This window comes from Piliocolobus tephrosceles, chromosome X (assembly GCF_002776525.5).
Source record: "Piliocolobus tephrosceles isolate RC106 chromosome X, ASM277652v3, whole genome shotgun sequence".
Lineage (NCBI taxonomy): Eukaryota > Metazoa > Chordata > Mammalia > Primates > Cercopithecidae > Piliocolobus > Piliocolobus tephrosceles.
In genome coordinates this window covers 34,831,609-34,848,955 of record NC_045455.1, presented here as the reverse complement: position 1 = coordinate 34,848,955, position 17,347 = coordinate 34,831,609, and the positions used below count along the sequence as shown (strand labels likewise).

The following is a 17,347-nucleotide window of genomic DNA, read 5'->3' as shown; positions in this document are numbered from 1 at the left end:
AGAAAGAAAGAAAGAAAGAAAGAAAGAAAGAAAGAAAGAAAGAAAGAGAAAGAAAGAAAAAAGAAAAGTTAATTCATGAAAAGGTTTATGGTCAACATTACCTTATTCTGTGGCCCATGAAATAATGTTAAGAATACCCAACCTGTCACTGTCTCTATGTCGTGAGGCCTCACAACTGTCAGATTTTATCCCCACTTTATTCATGAGAAAACCAAGGTTCAGAGAGTTTAAGTCTCTTAAAAGTGACAAGTATAATGGGTTCAAGTACTTATTAAATGTCATCCTTCATATACTTTCCCTTTTGGCTCAGAGGCATAGAATTTCATTGTTCTTATTCATTAAAAATCTTCTTGTTATTTTGTTGTGTAATCTTATAAAACTCTTTACACATTCATCCCTCCCCTTAATGGTTAATATTATATTTAAAGCATTTTTTCCCATGATAGCTATGGTTCAGGAAAACTGTACAATATTCACATAACAAACCGAAGTGTTATTTTAGTAGGGCAAGAAGGCTCTGTTAAATAAAGGCAGCAAAAAGTGAACAGATGATTAAATCAGTGTGCTGACATTGTGATTTTTGTTCTTGTTTCATAGAGGCATGGTTCATAGGGCATTCTTGCAGGAAAACATCTCTGCTAGCTCAAAATGTAAGAGTTGAGTCTCATCAAATAAAAATATGAGAACTGTTGAAACTGTATTAATATATACTTCTCATTTGAGGTAAATCCTCTTAATCCCAGATTCCTCACTATGGTCTAGAAAATCATAGTTCTGAAGCCTTAGGCTTTTGCTACCTCTAAGCTATGGTAGAAATCTAACCTAAAAGATCCTGTTGAGAAAAATATTGAGTTTTATGGACTCCCTAATGCTTGACACAGTAAATAAATAAATAAATAAATAAATAAATAAATAAATAAATGCTCTAGAAAAATGTATAGAGAGCAATTTGCAGAAAAGTTGTCAACACTGATGAGGGTGGTTAGGCTTGCCTCTTCAAAGAGATGACTTTTAAACAAAGTTCTAAATGAAGAGAAAGAGATACCCCAAATAACACCTAACAGGGAGGTTTTCTAGGCCTACGATCATTAAGTCACAGCAGAAACTCAAAAAAGGGAGTGAGCATTGGGTGTTTGAGGAATAAAAAGAATGTGTTTGTAGATGAAGCCAAGCAAATAAGAAGAAGAATTCAAAGAGATAAAGTCCTAATGGATGAAGCCAAATCCTGTAGGACCTTGCAAGACGTTATAAGGAATTTTGTTTTTAATCTAATTACTATGCAAGCCATTGGAAGAAAATGATATAATTTGATGTCAATTTGGAGACATTATTCTGACTGCAAATGAACTATTTTAGCTAAGAGTAGAAACAAAGAGACCAGCTAGAAGGTTCACATGCAGTCCAGGGAAAGATTGGAGGAAGTTATCAGTGAGAGACTGCTAGATTTGGCATATATTTTGCAGCTAATGAACAAGAAGTTGAGTATAAGAACTTGAGAGGAATCAAGTATCAACCCCAAGGTTGAGCCAGAGCTACTCAGTTGATGGTGATGCCATTTGTTTACCTGGAAAAGAGTGACAGGAGAAGACATTTACTGTGTAAAGCATGGGTTGTACCTTATCAATCCACTTTAATATCACTACCCTGAATTCAATTGCTTCCTTGTAAATATTTATTGATATTCCTTACTAACACATCACTGGTGTATACAAAATACAAATATATATTAGATGTGTCCATCATATAGAGTATAAAGCAGTAACAGAGTAAACAGCAAATTCATATTTTGATAATATTGATAACATTTGCGAGACATATCCAGATTCAAAATGACCTGAAAATAAAATATAATCTCATTTAAAGACTCGAAATAAACTTTAATGACTGTATCAATTAGAAAATAGTTTACTGATGACAGAAAAATAGGGGAGGATTAATTCTTAGTTTTTAAAAACGGAGAAAGTTTGCCTAAAGCACAAAATAACAATGTTAATGATATTGGATAGAATCTCTTAATTTATAAAAAGTAAAAAAAGAAAGGGTAAAATGATCAGATGTATGTATAAAGACTTGAGGTAGAAGAATAGACATGTTAGAAAAAAGTATAACAAACACAAGAGTAGAAATAATTCAGGAGCTTTAAAGCTGTGAAATTTTAAAAAATACATCCCAGATTCTCTGTCACGATATATTATAAAAGTGAGTGTCCTTTATTTACAAATTTACAAATTTAGTAAATTTGTAATGCCATCACAAATCTTACGATTATGGAAGTTTCTGCTCTTGTAAAACAAAAACAATCAGTGAGAGTCAAAATGGGAAGTTAACTGAGTAGTTCTAAAAAGGGAAGAGTTCTGGAAGTAATAAATAAATCTTAAAGCACTGAAGAAAGGAGTATCGATGCATTAAATAAGATGTGTATGGAAAACTGGAAATAGCCAAGAGTGGCACACAATTGTAAACATCCACCCTGCAAAGAAAGGATAGCTGAATGATTGATCAAATTACCAGGTCTATTTCTCATGTATGCTTTGATCATCCACAGAAAAAAAGAAAGAAAAGAAAACAAAAAGAGAGAGAAGAGGATAGAATTAGAATTGGCACCAACATGTGGTAGAATGAGTTCAACTGACTTGAATTGAGCCGCTTTGAATTGAACTGCATTGAATACAATTGAATTGAGGGATTTGTACTAATTGTGAATAGCTGGCTGTGTGGGGGAGTGGCTGGGTGACTAGCCAGGAGCTTTATACTAAAGCCAACTATGCGAGATCGCTGCAGAGTAAGTGGAAAAATAAAATGAGGTTTCTCTCGTAACGAGAATTGTATATTATGACAATAAAGTATAATCGTCAGACTAGAAGAAGAAAAAGCTATTTAGAGAGAAGGGAAAAAAAGTTGATACAAACAGATTCCATAAATCAAAGAAAACGAGGACAGAAAAGACATATAGGGATGAGAACTGTTGAAACAGAAATCGATTGAAAGATTTAACATATTATTTATTATTAGATTTCACTATTTTCTAATTCATGGATATTACCATCTCTAAGTCAAAAGGGCTATTTTTTCTTACAGCAGTTGAATGCGACACACAAATCCTCATTCTCAAATGAGATGAATCACTAAGAAAGGAATTGTCCATTGATAGCTCTTGAGCAATGGCCGAGCACCTCTGAGTGATCACATTGAAGCTGACAATGTCCCATGTGCTTTCTTTATAGCTTCACATTCACTATTGTTATCAAACCAAACTGGGGTCTGCAAGCCCAGCCCAGGAAGAGCAGATATTCATACCAAGGTTTGCAGTGGGAAAAGGAAGGTGTTTAACTGCAAGGCATCAAGCTGGGGAAATTGGCCAGCTCATGCTTAAGATTTGAGCTCCCAGATGGCTTACAGGTAAGGATTTTTAAATGTGGGGGAGAGGGGAGGCAGAGGTTACAGGCAAAGTAATAAATCGACACATGAATGTTACATTGGCTTGACCTAAAAAGGAAGGAAATCTAGAAGTGGGGGCCCACAGATCATAAGTGGATTCAAAGATTTTCCAATTTTAATTGGTTAAGGAAGTCAAGATTTGTCTAAAAATTTGAGATAAGTAGAAAAGAATGTTAGCTTCAGCTCATGGGCATGACCTCATCCATGACTCTCAGGAAGAAATTCAGAACAAAGAACTGTGGTCAGAGTTTGGTCTTCAGCTCCCCCCATCTGAGGTCTATGTGCCCATAGATCCATTTGGTGTCGGTCTCAGTTTCTGAAGACAACATATGGACATATATGCTAAGATGCTTTCTTTCATTTCTTTCTTTCTTTCTTTGGGACAGAGTCTTGCTCTGTTGCCCAGGCTGGAGTCCAGTAGTGCAATCTCCACTCACTGCAACCTCTGCCTTCTGTGTTCAAGCAATTCTCCTGCCTCAGCCTCTGGAGTAACTGGGATTACAGGTGTAATTTTTGTATTTTTAGTAGAGAGGGGGTTTCACCATGTTGGCCAGGCTGGTCTTGAACTCCTGACCTCCAGTGATTCACCCACCTCGGCCTCCCACAGTTCTGGGATTACAGGCATAAGCTCACCACGTCTGGCTGCTTTCTTTAGTTTCTATAAGGAACACAACATTCATGTGATTCTAACTCTGTATTAAGCTACTATTACCTTCCTGCTTATCAAGTTGCTGTTTTAGGTCTCAAGGCTAGCTAGGTGCCTGGAATTTCTCTTTAAGAAACTTCAGATTTTCCTCTATGCTTGGAGGCCTCACAGATCCCTAAGAGCTCCATCCCTAATGCTCCATCCATTTCACTATCTTCCTAAATGCAGAAAAATAAGGATTATGAAAATCTGAGTTAGCTGTCTCATGGGTGTTAACTAGGAGCAAAGCATATTTGCTTAGAAATTTCTTCTAAGCAAATTTTGTTATAACAAACAGTCTCTCAGACCACAGTGCAATCAAATTAGAACTCAGGATTAAGGAACTCACTCAAAACCACACAAATACATGGAAACCAAACAACCTGCTCCTGAATGACTACTGGGTAAATAACAAAATTAAGGCATAAATAAAGATGTTCCTTAAAACAAACAAACAAAATTTCTTCCACCAGTTGATCTTAAATCATCTCCCTCAAGTTCAAAGTTCCACACATCTCTAGGGCAGGGACAAAATGCTGCCAGTCTCTTCGCTAAAAGATAACAGGAGTCACCTTTGCTCCAGTTCCCAACAAGTTCCTCATTTCCATCTGAATCCACCTCAGACTGTATTTCATTGTCCATATTATTATCAGTATTTTGGTCAAAGCCATTCAATAAGTCTTTATGGTATTCCATACTTTTCCACCTTTTTCTGTCTTCTTTTGAACCCTCCAAACTGTTTCATCCTCTGCTGGTTACCCAGTTCCAAAGCTGATTACATATTTTTGGGTATCTTTTCAGCAGTGCCCCATTCCCAGTACCAATTTGCTGTATTAGTCTGTTTTCATGCTGTTGATAAAAACCTACCCGAGACTGGGCAATTTACAAAAGAAAGAGGTTTAATGGACTCACAGTTCCACGTGGCTGGAGAGGCCTCACCATCATGGCAGAAGGTGAAAGTCACGTCTCACATGGTGGCAGACAAGAGAAGAGAACTTGTGCAGGGAAACTCCCTTTATAAAACCTTTAGATCTTGTGAGACTCACTATCACAAGAATACCACAGAAAAGACCCACCTTCATGATTCAACTATCTCCCACTGGGTGCCTTCCGCAATACATGGAAATTATAGAAATTCAGGATGAGATTCGGGTGGGGACACAGCCAAACCATGTCACCCTGGAAGACAACCTATGCAGTACCATTCAGGACATAGGAACAGGCAAAGATTTCATGATGAAGACAAAAGCAATTTTACAGCAAAAGCAAACTTGACAAATGGAATCTAATTAAACTAAAAAGCTTCTGCACAGCAGAGGACACTCAAAAGTGAAACACACAGCTGATAAAATGGGAGAAAATTCTTGCAAAATGTGCATTTAACAAGGTCTAATATCCAACATCTATAAGGAACTTAAATCTACAAGAGAAAAACCAAACCACCCCATTACAAAGTGGGCAAAGGATATGAACAAACACTTTTCAAAAGAAGACATACATGTGGCCAACAATCATAAGAAAAAAAGCCCAATATCACTGATTATTAGAAAAATGCAAATCAAAACCACAATGAGATACTATCTCATGCCCGTCAGAATGGCTATTATTGAAAAATCAGAAACTAACAGATGCTAGCAAGGTTTCAGAGTGGAAAGAATGCTTATACACTGTTGGTGGATGTGTAAATTAGTTCAATAATTGTGGAAGATTGTGGCAATTCATCTAAGAACTAAAACCAGAAATACCCTTCAACTCAGCAATTCCAGTACTAGGTACATACCCAGAGGAATATAAATTGTTCTGTTACAGACACATGCACATGTATGTTCACTGTAGCACTACTCACAATAGCAAAGACGTGGAATCAACCAAAATGTCCATCAATGATAGACTAAATTTAAAAAATGTGATACATATGCACTATGGAATACTATGCAGCCACAAAAAGAATGACATTATGTCCTTCACAGAAACATGGATGGAACTGGAGGCCATAATCTTTAGGAAACTAATGCAGGAATAGAAAATCAAATACCACATGTTCTCACTTATAAGTGGGAGCTAAATGATGAGAACACATGGACACTTTGAGGGAAACACAGTGTGGTCTATAAGAGGATAGAAAGTGGGAAGAGAGAGAGGAACAGGAAAATTAATATTGGGTACTAGGCTTAATAGCTGAGTGATGAAGTAATCTGTACAAAACCCCCCTGTGACACAAGTATATCTGTATAACAAATCTGCACATGTACCCCTGAACTTAAAAATCTTGGTTTTGTCACAACTATGAGTGGCATCAACATATTTCCAAACTGGGAGGGCAGTGGCGTGATCTCGACTCACCGCAAGCTCCACCTCCCGGGTTCACGCCATTCTCCTGCCTCAGCCTTCCAAGTAGCTGGGACTACAGGCACCTGCCACCTCGCCCGGCTAATTTTTTGTATTTTTAGTAGAGACGGGGTTTCACCGTGTTATCCAGGATGGTCTTGATTTCCTGACCTCGTGATCTGCCCGCCTCGGCCTCCCAAAGTGCTGGGGTTACAGGTGTGAGCCACCACACGGGGCCGAAATCTTTCTACTTCTTAATGAAGGTGTTTCTTGCTATAAGCTTTCCTCTTAGCACTGCTTTTGCTGTATGCCACAGGTTTGGATATATTATGTATCCTTTTTCAATTTTTCCAAAAATATTTTTGATTTCCATCTTCATTTCCTCATTGACCCAGTGATCATTCAGGAACATGTTTTTGTTCCAAGTACTTGTATGATTTACAAAGCTACCCTTGGTATTGATTTCTAGTTTTGTTCCATTGTGGTCTGAGAAGATACTTGATGTAATTTTAATTTTTGTTAATTTGCTGGAACTTGTTTTATGTCTAACATATGCTCTATCCTTGAGGATGTTCTGTGTGCTGATGAGAAAAATATGTAGTCTGCATTTGTTGACAAAATGTTTTTTAAATGTTTATTAGGTCCATTTCATCTAAAGTGTAGTTGAAATTCAATGTGTCTTTGATGACTTTCTGTCTAGATGTTCTGTCTAATGTTGACAGTGGGATGTTGACATCCCCAACTATGAGAGCAGTGCAATTTATCACTTTTTTTAGATATGGTGCAATTTGCTTTATGAATATGGGTGCTCCAGTGTTGGGTGCATATATACCTAGAATAGTTATATCCCCTTGCTGGATTGATCCTGTTATAGTTATATAATGACCTTATTTGTCTTTTTAACAGTTTTTGACCTAAAATCAGTTTTATCTGATGTAAGTATAGTTACGCCTGTTCACTTCTGGTTTCAATAGGTGTGGGATATTTTTTGCCATCTCTTTACTTTTAGACTATATGTGTCTTTATAGGTAAAGTGCATTTCTTGTGGCAGCATATAGTTGGATCATGTTTTTTAATCCATTCAGCCAATCTATGTGAATAATTTAATTCACTAACATTCAAGGTTATTATTGATTTGTGGGTTTTCTTTCCTGTGATATTGTTCTATATCATTGTCTCTTTTTTTTTTTTTTTTTTTCCTTATTGTTTGTCATTGTGATTTGGTGGTTTTATATAGTGGTACCATCTGAGTCCTTTCTCTTTCTTGCTTTACCAGTGAGTGTTGTAGTTTCATATTTTTATGATAGTAAATTTTATCCTTTTACTTTATGTTTAGGACTCCTTTGAGAATTTCTTACAGGTCTGGTCTATTGGTGATTAATTCCATCAGCTTTTGCTTGCCTGAGAAACCTGCACGTTGTGCACATGTACCTTAGAACTTAAAGTATAATTTAAAAAAGAGTACTTTACATACTAGAATTAAGTATTATATTATTCTGTATTTGTCTGTGTACTTACTATTACCAGTGAGATTTGTACCTTCAGATAATTTCTTATTGCTCATTAATGTTCTTTTCTTTCTGATGAAGTACTCCCTTTAGCATTCCTTATATGATGCACCTGGTATTGAGGAATTTCCTCAGCTTTTGTTTATCTGGGGAAGTTATTTCTTCTTCATGTTTGAAGGCAAGTTTCATCACATGTACTGTTCTAGGATAAAAGTGGATTTCCTTCAGAATTTTAAACATATCACGGCACTCTTTCCTGGCCTGTAAGACTTTTCAGACTTTTCTACTGAAAAGTCTTCTTAAGTTGTATTGGAACTTTATAATATGTTATTTGCTTATTTTATCTTGCTAGTTTTAGGACCCTTTCTTTATTCTTGATCTTTGGGGATTTCATTATTAAATGCCTTCAGGTAGTCTTCTTGGGGTTAAATCTGCTTGGTGGTCAATAATCCTTTTGTATTTCAATATCAGTATCTTTCTCCACGTTTGGAGATTTCTCTGTTATTGTCTCTTTGAATAAACTTTCTAGCCCTCTCTCTCTATCTCCTCTTTAAGGCCAATAACTCTTAGATTTGCCTTTTTGAGTCTATTTTCTACATCTTGTAGGTGGGCTTCATTGTGTGTTTTTTTGTGGGGGGGGGGTTCTCTATGTATTTTTAAATAGCCTGTCTTGAAGCTCACTAATTCTTTCCTCTGCTCGAACAATTCTGCTATTAAGAGAATCTGATACATGCTATGGCATGTGAATTGTATTTATCAGCTCAATAATTTCTGCTTGATTCTTTTTCATTATTTCAATTTATTTGGTAAATGTAATTGGTAGAGTTCTCAATTCCTTCTCTGTGTTATCTTGAATTTCTTTGAGTTTCCTCAAGACAGTAATTTTGAATTCTCTGTCTGAAAGGATTGGTCCCTGGTGCCTTATATAATTTATTGGTTGAAGTCACGTTTTTCTGGAAGATTTTGATACACGTTTATTTTTTTAGCGTCTGGGCATCGAAGAGTTAGGTATGTGTTGTAGACTTAGCAGACTCAGCTAGTTTGTACCCATGCTTTTTGGGAAGGCTTTCCAGATATTTGGAAGGACTTTGGTGTTGAGATCTAAGCTGTATCTGCATTAGGGGAAACTCCAAGCCCAGTAATGCTGTAGTTCTTGCAGGATCATAGAGGTAACGGCTTGATGGTCTTGGATAAAATTGAAAACAATTCTCTGCATCACCAGGCAGAAACTCTTCTTGTCCTTCTTTACTTTTTCCTAAACAAATGGATTGTCTCTCTGTTTTGAGCCATCTAGAGTTTGGGGTGGGATGAAATGGGCACCTCTGTAACCTCAGCCTCTGGGACTGTGTTAGGTCTGACCTGGCGGCAGCACAGCCAAAACCCACTGTAACAACTACTGGCTACTGCCTGTGTTCGCTTATGTCCCTGGGTCTCTAAAATCAGCCGATAGTGAAGCAAGCCAGGCCTCTATCCTTTCCTTAAGGGTGATAAGTTCCCTTAGGCCCTGGGTGAGTCCAGTATTACCTTCTAGGAGCCAGAGACTGAAGTCATACAGCTTAGAAGTCTACCCGGTGTTCTATTACAGTGCAGCTGAGCTGGTACTCAACTATGGGAAAGAATTCTCACTCTTTCCTCCTTTTTCCACAAGGAGAGGCACTTCACCTTATGGTAACCAACACCACAGGCTTATGGGGAGTACTACAAGGCAATGAGAGCTGTTCCCTTGAGCCCCAAGTGCTCTTCAGTTGTCTTGTGATGAATGCTGGCAGGCCTAGGACTCACCCTTCAGTGCAGTGGACTCCTCTCTGTCCCAGGACAGGTCCAGAAATGCCACCCAAGAGCCAAGGCCTTGAATTCAGGACCCCAAGAGCCTACTTGGTGTTCCGACCTATTGTGGTCAAACTGGTACCTAGGGTGCAAAACAAAGTCCCCTTTATTTTTCCCTCTTCTTTTCTCCAGCAGAAGGCATCTCTCCTAGTAGCCAACACAGCTGGGATTGTGCTGAGTCTCACATGAAGCCTACATGTCTTGGAGTCTTACCCAAAGCCCACAGCATATGACATGAGTATCACTGCTGGTTATTCCGACCACAAAGGCTCTTTAGTAAGTAGGTGATGGATCCTACCAGGACTAGATTCCTTCCTGCGGGCAATGGGCTCCCTTATGGCCAGGATGTGTCTAGAAATATTATCCAGAAACTAGGGCCTGGAAAGGGGGCCTCATGGCTCTGACAAATTTCTCTGGCCAGTATTCCAGTGATATACTGAATAGGAGTGCTGTTGGATTCAGTTTGCTAGTATTTTATTGAGTATTTTTGCATCTTTGGTCATCAAGGATATTGGACAGTTGTTTGCTTTTTTTATTGTGTCTTTGCTAGGCTTTAGTATCAGGGTGATGCTGGCTTTTTAGATAACTTGGGAAATAGTCCATCTTCAAATTTTTTGGAGTAGTTTTAGCAGAATTGGTTCCAGCTCTTCTTTGCATGTCCTATAGTATTTGGCGATGAATCCATCTGGTACAGGGCTTTTGTTGATTGATTTTTTAAAAATACTGCTTCAGTTTCAGAATTTGATTTTGGTCTGTTGGGTTTCAATTTCTTTCCCGTTCAATCTTGGGAGGTTGTGTGTTTCTGAGAATTTATTTTCTCTATATTTTCTAGTTTGTGTGCATATAGGTGTTCATAACAGTCTCAGCATCTTTTGTATTTCTGTGAGATAGATTGTAATGCCACCTTTGTTGTTTCTGATTATGCTTATTTTAAACTTTTCTCCTTTGTGTTGATCTAGTTATTAGTCTATTGATCTTGTTTATTCTTTCAAAGAACCAACCTTTGGTTTCACTGACCTTAAATTTTGGGTCTCAGTTTCATTCAGTTCTGCTCTGACTTTAGTGATTTTTTTTCTACTACCTTTGGGATTACTTTGTTCTGTTTTTTTCTAGTTCAATTTGAGGTCTTTCTAACATTTTAAGATTGGTGATTTATACTTTAATCTTTCCTCTTAATACTGCTTTTCCTACAGTCCATAGATGTTGGTATGCCATTTCTCTGTTTTCAGTTATTTCAAATAACTTCTTAATTTGTGCCTTACTTTGTTGTTCATCTAAAAGTCATTCAGGAGAAAGTTGTTTAATTTCCATGCAATTGTGTGATATTGAGAGATCTTCTTGGTATTCATTTGTATGTTTATTTCACTGTGGTACAAGAGTGTGGTTGGCGTGATCTTTCTTTCTTTCTTTCTTTCTTTCTTTCTTTCTTTCTTTCTTTCTTTCTTTCTTTCTTGCTTTCTTTCTTTCATTATTGAGGCTTGCTTTATGGGAGACTGTGTGGTCGATCTTGGAGTATATTTTGTGTGCAGATGAGTCTGACAGGTGAAGTATTCTGTAGAAGTCTATTAGGTTCAATTAGCCAAACGTTGAATGTAAGTCCAAAATTTCTTTATTAGTTTCTGCCTTGAAGACCTCTTTAACACTGTGAGTGGGGCACTGAAGTCCCTTAATATTATTGTGAGGTTGTGTATGTCTTGTTTTGGGTTTAGAAGTACTTACTTTATAAATCTGGGTGCTCCAATGTTGGATGTATATATATTTAGAATAGATAAGCCCTCTTGTTAATTCAACACTTTATTATTACATAATGCTATTCTTGATCATTTTTTGTTATTTGATTAAAGTCTGTTTTGTATGATATAGTCATAGTGACCCCTGCTCATTTTTGTTTTATTTTTCTTTTTTCTTTTGAGATAGAGTTTCACTCTTTTTGCCCAGGCAGGAGTGCAATGGCATGGTCTCAGCTCAATGCAACCTGCGCCTCCTGGGTTCAAGTAATTTTCCTGCCTCAGACTCCCAAGTAGCTGGGATTACAGGTGCCTGCCACAGCCAACTAATTTTGTATTTTTAGTAGAGATGGGGTGTCACCATGTTAGTCAGGCTGGTCTCAAACTCCTGACCTCAGGGGATCCACCCGCCTCAGTCTCCCAAACTGCTGGGATTACAGACGTGAGCCACCGCACCCGGCCTTGTTTTCTTTTTATGTGGTAGATTTTTTTTTTCTCAGCTTACATCAACCCATGTGAGACAGGTCTTTTGAAAATAGAAGATGGATGGGTCTTGTATTTTTATCCATCTTGCCACTCTATGCCTTTTAAATGGAGGCATTTAGAGTATTTATATTCAAGGTTAATATTGATATGTGAGGTTTTAATCCTATCATGAAGTTGTCACTGGTTCCTCTGTAGTTTCTACTGTGCCATTGCTTTATAGGGTCTGTGGGCTATGTATTTTAGTATGGTTTTGTGACAGCAGGTTTCATTCTTTTATTTTCACATTTAGAACTCCCTTAAGGATCTATTGTAAGGCTTTTTTCTTGGTAACTAATTCCCTTAGCCCTTGCTTGTTGGGAAAAGGTCCTATTTCTCTTTTGATTATGAAGTTTAGTTTGGTGGGATATAAAAATTCTTGGATGAAATTTTTCTTAAAGAATGATGAAAATAGGCCCCCAGTCTTCATGGATTGTAAGATATCTACTGATAAATCCACCATTAGCCAGTTGGGGTTCCCTTTATACATGATCTAAACTTTTTCTCTAGCTGCCTTTAAGAATTTTTCTTTTACATTGATTTTGGAGAGTCTGATGACTGTATACCTTGGTGATGTTTGTTTTCTACAGTATCTTGCAGGTATTCTCTGGATTTCTTGCACCTAAATACCAACCTCCCTAGGAAGAGTAGGAACATTTTTTTGTATTATTTGTTCACAGTATTTGTTTTTCTCCTTCTCTTTCAGCAATATCAAATAACTTTTAGGTTTGCTTATGTTGTATTACCCCAAATTTCTCAGAAAAGACTTTGTATATTTTTTAAAATTGTTTAAATTTTTTTTGGCTGATTGTATTTGTTAAAAGGATTCGTCTTCAAGCTCTTAAATTTTTTATTTTTCTTGGTCTGACTGTGTTAGTTAAAAAGACTGGTCTTCAAGCACTTAAATTGTTTCTTTTTCTTGGTCCAGTCTATTGCTAAAGCTCTCAATTGTATTTTGAAATTCCTTAAGTGAGTTTTTCAGTTCCAGATGCTCAGATTTATTTCTTTTTAGAATGTTTATCTGTTTCATCATTTACTAGATTGCTTTAGAAGTTTCTTAATGTTAATTTTGTTTGTGTTGTCTTGGATCTTTTTGAGCTTCCTTGCAATCCATGCTTCAAATTTTTATCTAAAATTTCTCAGCTTCCATTTTGATTACATTGCTGGAGAGCTCCTGCAATCCTTTGGTGTGTCATTACATTTAGCTTTTTCATGGTGCCCAAATTCTTCTGCTGTTTCCTTCTCATCTTGGGACATTAACATTTACAATTTTGTAATTATTTTCATACAGGTAGAATATTTTATTTTGGTTTTATTCCCTATATATATTTTTTTCTATTCCTTTCCCTCTTCCCTATAGGATGTGACTCTTGAGAATACTGAGCAGGGTCTTTTGGCTTTGTTTCTATAGGCCTATGCATGTCTGTCACCAGGTTTTATGTTGGGCTCTGCAGTTTGACCTACAAGTCAATAGATGGTACTTATAGGTAACAGCCAGCTGCAGCCAATGTGGCTGAGTATATACTTGATCTTGTTACTTAGATAACCTCTCTGTTTCCTCAGGAAATGGGCTGATTCATGAAATACACAGTGGTCTTAGCTCTCTGCTTAGTCTTGGGGGACTGGGGCCAAGATAGGCAGGGCTGGCCTAGGCAGGTTCACCTACAGGTCCCCCAGTTGCCAGCATAAGCACCAAAACTGAGGCAGAATTCAGTGAGTGGGCACCAAGCACCCACAAATGTGTCTAAATGTGGATCTAGGAAGCCTTTCTGGCCCCAGGTTCTCTGCATTGGGATGGTGGCTGGTCTAAACTCCTCATTTTAGAATAGTGGGTGCTCCAGATACCTGGAGATCTGCCTGTATATCAAGGATAGAGTCCCCTCCATGCACCAGGATTTCTGTACAGGAAGTGTGGGGTAGCTCAGGCCACTATTTGAGGCAAACACGTGCTCCAGATGCCTAGAGATGGGCCTGGGTTGGAGTAGAGAGGGCCTCTATGCAAGAAGATTTCTGCATAGGAAGAGTAGGGTGAGAGAGGCTGCCAATCCCAGGGAGTAGGTGCTCTGAATGCCTGGATCTCTGCCTGGGCTCACTGCACCATGATGCCGTGAGAACCTCACTGCACCATGATGTAAGCTCAGGAAGAGTGGGGCATATGAGACTGATGAACCAGGTGAAAGATTACTCTAAATACTTGGAGATCTGCCTGGGCACGAAGCAGAAAGCTCCTCCCTGAACCATGATCTATGATCTATGTCTAGGAAGGGTGGAGAAGGTAAGGGTGTCATCCAAGCAAGTGCTCTAGATGCCTGGACGTATGCCTGGACACGGAACAGAGAGAACCCTGCTCACCACAATCTACATCCAGGAAGGGTGGGGTGAGTTGGGCTAATATAGCTGAGTGGTTGCTTCAAATGCCTGGAGATATGCCTAAGCATGGAGCAAAGAGGGCCCCGCTATACCGTGATTTATGTCCAGGAGGAGCGGGGCACCTCAGGCTGATGGTCTAGGCAAATGATGCTCCAAAAGCCTGAATTTCAGCATGGGGTTAGAGCAGAGGGGGTCTTGATGCATCACTATCTCAGGGAAGCAGGCTGGTAAACCCAGTAATAGCACATGCAGACCAGGTCAGCACAAGCTAATCCTGGTGGCAAGTCTTGTTGCCCAGCCAAAATTGCAGCTGTAGCAGTTCCCTTTTGCCCTAGGTTTCTGATGAGGGAGAGCAGAATTCAAAGACACATTTCATGTTAGTTTATCTGTTCTTATAATACTATATTTTATTCTATATTAAATGAGAATGAAAATAGTAAATAATGACTCAATGTAGTATCAATTAAATATTGTCATTAAAATGCTTACACAAGTGATCGACAAAAACAGACACTAAATAAATATTGGCAATTATCATTTGCTGGGTCCTCACTGAATTTTCAACTTTTGTTCTTTCCTCTAGGCCAGTCTTGCTTGCATTCTGTTTAAAACTGGGTTAACCTAGCAGTAGTGTGCTATTCATTTGAGAACATAGAAAATAGGAATACACATTCAGTGTATTCAGTATTCAGTACAAATAATTCCTAATCCTAAACACAGAAATTTACGATAAATTATACTTAATAGCACCACGAGTCATGCCAAACACAGCCTTATTTTTGTTCCTTGTCCTGACACTAGGGAGACATCTGGCTCTTGAGTAGCTCAGTGACGCTGACATTTCTGGCTTAGAATTCATTTCCATTAAAAATCATCTTCATATTATTTAAAATAATATGCTGTGACTTTTGGGATCAGCAAAATTATTACTGGTTAAATACAAAAGCGAGCCTATAAATATGCAAAATACAATTAATATTATTTTTACATGGCAATCCTTTATGATATTTCCACGGCATATAATTTAGAAGCAGAGGACATGTTTTAACAGAAGGAAAGGGTGCCCTCTAGTGTTTTAGTTAAAAGTGAACAATTTGCTAATGCATCTCTCCAACTTGTATTTATTAGAATCTCAACTGAAAATAGTTTATAAAATAAAGATTAGACTAAAAAAAAAAAAAGAAAAAAAGAAAGCTACTAGTAGTATAAGGTGTTAAGAAAACATACTGTATTTATGATGCATTCTTCTTGAGCTTAAATGTAGAAAAGTGTAGGATGAAATATTGTCAATCTATGATGATCTCCTTTTCTATCACCTAATGAAATACAGTTAAGCTATCTGTGGAGTTTGCCTCAAGCTTGGAATTGCTAAACATTTATAATAATATTACAGATGTCATTGTCTAAAAATATGAAGATATGAAAATTTTATCACAAAATTTTGATTGTATACATTTCCTTCAAACTGATTTTTTCAATATTTGTAGTAATAATTTTAGCCAGATTAAATTAGAACACAATATAAATTACTCTTTATGTATTTAAAATATTTCACCAGATATTTCATGCATTTCTATGTCCCATTTTATTCGAATCAATAATAATATAATGTATTGTCAATTTTCTCCCTAAATTGAATATATTTCTCTGCAGTTTTCTCCAGAGGGATTTGCAGAGACAGGATGCTATGAAATTACCTCTCCCATGCCTTCCTCAGTACTAAGGTTGAGGTACCTGTCTACATCAAAAGATCATTAGTACAAATCAGATGACTTAGCTGGGTGATTCTTTACACCATCTCCTATTATGAGTTGAATTGTCGCTTTCCCCAAATTCATATATTGAGTTTCTAACATTCTTAAATGAGAAAAATCTTCTCATTTAAAGATAAGATTTTTTAAAAGGTGATTAAAGTAAAATGAGGTCACTGATGTGGGCCTAATCCAATAGGACTGGTATTCTTAGAAGAAAAAAAGATTATGACACAGACAGAAGAAAGACCATGTAAAGGCACAAGGAGAAGACAGCCATTTACAAGCCAAGAAGAGAGGTCTCTGAAGAAACCAACCCTGCTGACACCTTGCTCTTGGACTTCTGACTTCCGGATCTATGAAGAAGTAAATTTTTGTTGTTCAAGCAACCTGAATTGGTTTACTTTCAAATGGCAGCCCCAGCAAACTGATAGGTCCACAGAGTTCTTTTTCTTTCCACAGTGTAAAAGTTTTAAATTCATTTTTTCAGAAAGCATTACTTCCACCTCAATTTTGAGCTCTAGTAAACAAAACTTAAACATCAAATGGTGATAAACAGTATAAACTTGCATCTAATACATGATAAACTAATATTAGCAATCACTTTTTTTTTTATTATACTTTAAGTTCTAGGGTACATGTGAACAACGTGCAGGTTTGTTACGTGTGTATACATGTGCCATGTTAGTGTGCTGCACCCATCAACTTGTCAGCACCCATCAGCTCGTCATTTACATCAGGTATAACTCCCAATGCCATCCCTCCCCTCTCCCCGCTCCCCACAATAGGCCCCGGTGTGATGTTCCCCTTCCCGTCCAGTGGCACAATCAGTTAGCTTGCGCGGTACTTTTTTTTTTTTTTTTTTTTTTTATTATACTTTAAGTTCTAGGGTACATGTGCATAACGTGCGGGTTTGTTACATATGTATACTTGTGCCATGTTGGTGTGCTGCACCCATCAACTCGTCAGCACACATCAATTCGTCATTTATATCAGGTATAACTCCCAATGCAATCCCTCCCCCCTCCCCATGATAGGCCCCAGTGTGTGATGTTCCCTTTCCCGAGTCCAAGTGATCTCATTGTTCAGTTCCCACCTATGAGTGAGAACATGCGGTGTTTGGTTTTCTGTTCTTGTGATAGTTTGCTGAGAATGATGGTTTCCAGCTGCATCCATGTCCCTACAAAGGAC

General features: G+C 37.6%; 1 long non-coding RNA gene across 1 annotated transcript in view; it reads left to right on the top strand.

Annotated features, from left to right (window-relative positions):
• Positions 1-53: 53 nt before the first annotated feature.
• Positions 54-17,347, top strand: part of LOC111522038 — a 66,091-nt gene continuing 48,797 nt past the window's right edge. The window contains exon 1 of the long non-coding RNA XR_002725135.2: positions 54-3,399. This is a non-coding gene — a long non-coding RNA (uncharacterized LOC111522038). The remainder of the gene's footprint in view (positions 3,400-17,347) is intronic.